We start from the raw sequence: 6,868 nt of genomic DNA on the forward strand, positions 1-6,868 counted from the left end.
CATTTCTGGAAGTGTAATATTTTAAATATAAAACAAACATTATCTTCATCTGTTGTAAGTTCTACTTAATTAAAAATTTAAAATATTTTTTAAAAGTCGAGAATACATACCCTTTCATGCCTTAATGCATCCTTTCATGCATTTTCAATTATGGCATCCTTTCATGCCTTAGTGCATCCTTTCATGCATTTTCAATTATGACATCCGTTCATGACTTAATTCATCCTTTCATGCATTTTCAATTATGAATTTGATTTAGAGTAGTTCATACTCTAAAACTTATTCATAGTATTCTTTTCATACTTGTAAAATATAATATTCAATATATAGAACATATATATAATTTAAGCAATCTAAATTGAATATTCCTCATCTCTCATACTTATAATAAAGTACTAACCTAGCTTGTCTTTCTTTGATATTCAAAATGCACAAATTGCTACTCCATAACTTGGCCCTTTCCTTTGGCTTTACTTGATTGATGAGCTTGGTTTCGATCTACACAATTACCCATTAAGTACACATAACATACAAATGTTAGTCTACTCCTTAACCTTAGACTTTAAACATATTCAAAATATCAATATCTCAATTTCTATATCAATTTCAACCTAATTAGTCATTCCAGGCTCCATAGTATCGATACTACTACCCTAGTACCGATTCTTCTATACTATGGTACCGATACCCCTTTCCGATATCGACACCAAAATTAGCTTCGTTGTTGTCTGGTATCGATACCCTTACCATGGTATCGATACTACCTTACTATGGTACTGATACCCTTTGTAGTATCGATATTGATTTTAGATTCGATGTTGCCTGGTATCGACAACCCTTACCATGGTATTGACACTACCTCATAGGTATCGATACTGATTGAATAAGTATCGATACTACATAGCTAGTTCATCTCATTTTAGCCTATAGTATCGGTACTGTTCTATCAGTATTGATACCCTTGCCCAGATTTGCCATTTTTCCACTCAAGTTTTACATAAATGTGGTCAAATTTACTTGTATTTACCCCATACTATACTAGCAAACCATTCTTTAACTATCCAAACTAACATTTCTTCATTTTAATACTTAAAACATTTAGTACCCCTCATGATCATTGTATTCTAAGAATCACATCAAATTTTCTAACTTGTTTTTAAACTCAACCAATGCTTCAAATCTCTTATTTGCTACTTTGACAAGTCAAAACTAATAATACTCATCAATAAAAACCACTATACTAACATATCATTTCAAAACCTATTTTCTAAAATCTCCATTATTTCCACCATTTCTTAGTTTTCATCTCATTTAATACTTCCTTAAGCTTCTATACCACTTAAGGTTGTAGAAGCAACTCATAATCAACAAGAAAAACTAATCAATTGAAGCTTACCTTTGCGAGCTATGGAGGAGGCTTATCACGTGAAAGAATAAGAAGAAAGAACTTTTGTTGATATCTACTTTCCCCTTTTTCCCTTACCTTTAATATCTTATAAAATAAGAATTTTAAATTCATTTTTCTTTAAAGGACTAAAAGGCCCTCTAAACCATCCCTTGTTACAATTTAGTGTAATTCACTAATCCAAATCATTTACATCTTTTATCATTTAATCGAAAATTTTCCTCATATTTTAAATCATTTCAATAATGTCCCTAATTTGATATTTGGGATATTACACTTATCTTCTCAAAACTATATAGGTGTTTGGTTATAACCCCAATGTGGGTACTAATGAAGCTTTTAGGACATCATTATCAGAACTTTTTATTTCAAACTTGCTTAAACAAGTGATTTATATATTTAGTACAGGAATGCCCTGAATATTTGTTATGACTTGAGAAACTAAAAAATCTCAAAACAATACTTGCCCTCTTTTTATTAAGGCGGTCGTCTACTTCTTGGTTGGTTATTGATGATGTCACAAACAAGTGTGAAAAATCATATTCTTGAGTCTTCTAATTTGAGAGACTTTTGTTATTCCAAGGGTTAGAGAATATCTCCCTTACTTCTATATTTCTCTTATTTGAGGTAGAATAAGCCTCAACAACTTCTAAGATGTAGAATAAGCTTCAACAGCTTCTAAGATCTCCATCATTCTCAAGAAATCAACATGTTTATTTACCCATATCAAAACATTCGGAGAGACGTCTTTGATGGGGATCAAATAGCTATCCCCACGTAGTTATATACATGAATTCAGCTCGCGTATCATTCCTTGGCATACAGTCTTTAATGAATGAACATGAGTGTCAAGTTTTTGGACTACTTCGGGTTCCATGAACTTTTAAAAAAATAGCTGACCTTATTCCCATATGAAATAGGGTAAGGGGAGGTAGGGTAGTAGGCTATCCCCAACACTAGGTTGAGAACAACTTCCATGGAAGACCTCCGGCAATTATGAATTGCCCACCTTGGGGCTTGAAATGAGGAAATTGGAATTTTTACAAAGTCATGGAAATCATGGAAATGATAAAAATTAAGAAATAAAGTCAAATGCCTCAAGCATCACTAGCATGAATGTTTCTGAACCCATCAACTTGTTATAATTTAGAGCACTGAGGTAAGCTTATGTCTAGAAGAACGTAAATGTTGCCAAAATATTTGTAGAAGTGAAGCTCCTCTCAAAATATCAGACTCTTGTGGGTGTTTTACTTGCCTGGTGCCAATCAAAATGTATTTGAACCGCCCTTTCGGATTTTCACCTCAAATCCTTCTTTTGGTTTTAAAACGATCTTTGTGGATTCTCATATTGAGCCTCTTTTTCAATTTTCCTTATTCTATTTCTTATTTATCTTTCTATCTTTTCTTTCTTTTTTCTATCTTTTTTTCTTTTTCTTTTTCTTTTTCTTTGTTTTTTTCTTTTTATTATTTTTTTCGAGTGTGGTATTTCTAAACTAAAATCAAAATTACTGGGACACTCAATTTATCTTTATCGATCTCTATAAAAAATAACACTTCTCTAGAAAAGGCCTCATTGACAACATATGGTCTTTTCTCCCTTATACACTTATTTCTCACAGAAATCGTTATGAATTAGTAATATCTTTTCAATCACCAGATCGCCCTCTCAAAATTTTAAAGCTCGCATCATTTGCTTATGACATATTTGTCCATGGCAGATAGCTCCTGACCTCTTTTCTTCAATGAGGATGAAATGATAGCATTGAGCTTGAGTGCATTTAACTTGGTCTTATCTCTATCTTTTCAAAACTTTAAGTAATGAAATCTCAACCGCAATGAGTAAGGTAAAAATAAAATAGAAGCAGGGTTGTTCATATTCTGAGTACATACTAACATTTTGTATGCATACATGATGAAGGACAATTTCTTTTGACAATTCTCATTATCCTCTCCACGTAATTTCAACCATTTTACTTTATATGGACGCTCTTATCCCCATAGCATAAACCTTAAACTCTATCATACTATTGGTGTTAAAGAACTCTAATATATCGATAAGAGGATAATATACATTTTTTTTTGGAGAAATTAGCATTGTCTCAATTCCTTGTCCCAAAGCATTGGATATGCTCTCATGATTTGTCATCTGATTTAATTTCTTCCATAGTGGATATGCATAGTAGGAACTCAGGGACTCATAGACGCACTACTAGTAAAAAATATGCTTTGATACTTTCTTTTATTACTTTTCAGGCTCACATACATGGTGTCAAACAATATTTCCATTGCCAATTTACCTATCAAAGCTGGTGACTCCATCAACCACTTTAGAGGAATAAGTTTGGATATTAACCAAGTAGTATGGAGACATGTATTGTCTGAGCCCTCGAGTATTCCATACCAAAGCATTTCATGACTTCTAGATCAACTATTATTGGGTCTCTTAATTGGTGAGCTTCTTGCCCCAGTACTGGGTGAGTCTCCACTTCTTCTCGGACTAGTTATGGTTCCCCAACGCACATCTCAATGATTTTTTGAAGGCTGTTAAATAGAGGATTAATAATCTATCAGGAACTTGTGCACTACAACCTCTATATTCAATCCTGGTATGCTTGATAAGACCAGGGACAGATGATTTTGACAACTTGAAGAAGCTCTACCAATTCTTGACAAAGTATTGCAAATCTTTAACTATCTCCTTTCTTATTCGTTCTCAGACTTAGAATCTTAAATTTTTGTCCGTGAGGTAAGACCTGATTATCTTTCTTTTTCATCACCCTCAATAATTTGTTAGAAACCTCATATTCTACCTCATTTTTGCATTCATATGTTTCTACTAAACACATGCAGCTCGAAATTTATCTCATGATTAGAATTGAGAAACATTCAAGCTATTAATGATTAAGACACCTACAAAGAAATTTAGAAACGAATATATACATTAGGAAAAGTAATAGACATTTGTATGGGATGAACGAAATAATACTAATAATAATAGAAGTGTCAAAAATGATAAAGAATGTAAAGAATGAAAAAGAATGTGAAATGTATAAAATAATTTCCACTTGAGAAATGAAAGAAACAATCTTTAATTACATAAAAGTATTATTAACATAGCAGCCCTCACAAAAGATTCCTTAATGCTCTCGGGAAAAAGCATATGGGTTAATTCCTAAATTACTCTAAAATTCATCTAAAAACTACAAGAAGATCCTATGTAGTCCAACTGTTCGATTTTTTTCATGGGAAACTCGGTCAGATACCAATAACAGATTTTTATTCCTGTCACCTTCAGGCATTTTGCTGACGTGTAGCTCTGGATCCTCCATCAGATATTCTTCCTCAATTACATCCACCAACGGTGTTTCAATATTAGCCTCCTCAAACTATAAAGTATTCTTCATATACTCCAAAAGACTACCCTCTCCTTTTAGGTTTGCCTATTTTTCTTCTTCTTGCCTCTTCAACATTTTCTCCCCTGGTTAGAAATTGGGCCCAAATTTAGATTCAAAATGATTCTCCTTGGTGATGATAGTTTTGGTATGGTTATAAGCATTTATTACTGATGTGATTGGTGGAGTATTCACCAAACTCTCTAAATTATCCAAATCTCCACTTGCCATCAGGAAATCTGATATTAGTGCTTGATGTGTCTTTAGGGTTGCATCTGTCCAATTAGTTCTTAAATCTATGGGCCAGTATCATATTACATTCATTGGAGTCCTTTTTCTTGGATTTCCTTTCCTATCCTCTTGCTCCATGTGTCATTCATAGGATTTGACTATATTAATCTCTGTTGGGTCAAAGATTTCTAGGCACTGAATCTTAACCCTTTTCTTTTCTACCTTGCACCTCTGAATTTCTAGCTCTAAAGGATCCTAGAAGGTTCCCTCAAGGTTGTTAGGAATGTTAGTTAGACAATATGGGGTTCCAGTTTGGTTTCTCCAAGAAACCCCTTTTATGCCCACTTATCGTTCGAAGGCCACTATGGCTGGACATATTGTGGTGTAATCAATCTGCCATTGCATTTCTGAATGCAATTTTTTTCATGAAAAGTGGAAGGGAATGAACTGAAAACCCTGTTATTTCTTTTTATTCTCATCTAATCCCCCTGACGAGAGGCTACTTAGTGATGGATTTAGAGATAGAGCTTAGTTGTCTTGACTAGATGATTGTGAAGGGTAACAACATTGAATCATGAGAGATTGATCCTTCTTAGCTTTCTTGATTAACATTCGGTCCTCTTTTATTCCCCTCTTCTTTGAGTAAAGTTTATCTCTCATAAGGGAACCTTTATCTCTCATTACTTCTTCATTCATTGTTGGTTCAGTGGGGCCTTCTAAGGCCACATTTGATTTTTGGAATTGGCTTGAGATATTTTACTCCTTAACAAGTCCTCGATCACTTTTCATTGTCATGTTGGCTCCACCACTGACATTCATAGTCCCATTCAAAGCCTTTACAACGAGATCCTCTAGTGGTTTCTCTCCATGGATCGCAACATTCACCATCTCCATTAATTTGGACATTTATTCTCTTGATTCATTATGGAACCTTTTTTCTTGATCAATCATCTCTTGTTGGGTCTTTACGAGTTACTCTTGGATTCTCTCGATCCTACTAACACATACTAATATTTTATTCATCGGGGGTTGCATCTGGACCATTGAGTGGGTTCCTGATCCAACTGCTAGCGTTGGAGGTGGCTGAGGAGATAGATCAACTCCTGATATGGACCGTTGGATGGGTCCAAATCCGACATTTCTAAATCCTCGCGACGCTTGGCTAAGGTTGACAAACCCTAGCAGTGTGGGCCTCACTCGAGTGGGTTGCATGCCATTTGGGTCTGTTGATTGGGCTTGGTTTGGGTCTGATGTAACTTTGGGTCCCATTTTGTGCTTGTTGTATTTGTAATCTAGATCTGTAAGAAATAAAATAAAATAGAATTAATAATAATGTTAAAAATAATAATATTAAAAGGGAAGAAAACCGTTGTCGACGACAGATCTAGGAGAAATAAGACCAATGAGAAGTAAAATAGGAAAATACGGTAAAAGAGAACCCATGAGAAGATAATATTTAAATGGTGGAAAGGCATAACAAAATTTTTTCTTTTTTTCTTTCCAAAGGTAAATTTTGTGAACGCGTCAACTTAGATAAATATACTAGAAAAATTAAAAGAAAAGCACTTAAAGAGGCCAGAGTAAAGCTCAAAGGAAATTTACAGAATGAATAAGAATGATCAAAACCAACAACTTTCACAAGTAAAACATGAATGAGTTTCAAGAGCATGTGATCATAATTTCCAACAAGAAAAAAAGAAAAAAAAAAGAAATATTGACCTCATGAGATTGACTCTAAGGTTGACCGAACTGGACAAAGAGGTCAATAGAGTTGGCTAAGGTAAGTAGCATTGCCATGAAAATACAACACAATGAGGCGTTCATATGGATTTTTCAAGTA

This window comes from Hibiscus syriacus, unplaced genomic scaffold (assembly GCF_006381635.1).
Source record: "Hibiscus syriacus cultivar Baekdansim isolate YM2019G1 unplaced genomic scaffold, ASM638163v2 tig00014732_pilon, whole genome shotgun sequence".
NCBI classification, from domain to species: Eukaryota; Viridiplantae; Streptophyta; class Magnoliopsida; order Malvales; family Malvaceae; genus Hibiscus; species Hibiscus syriacus.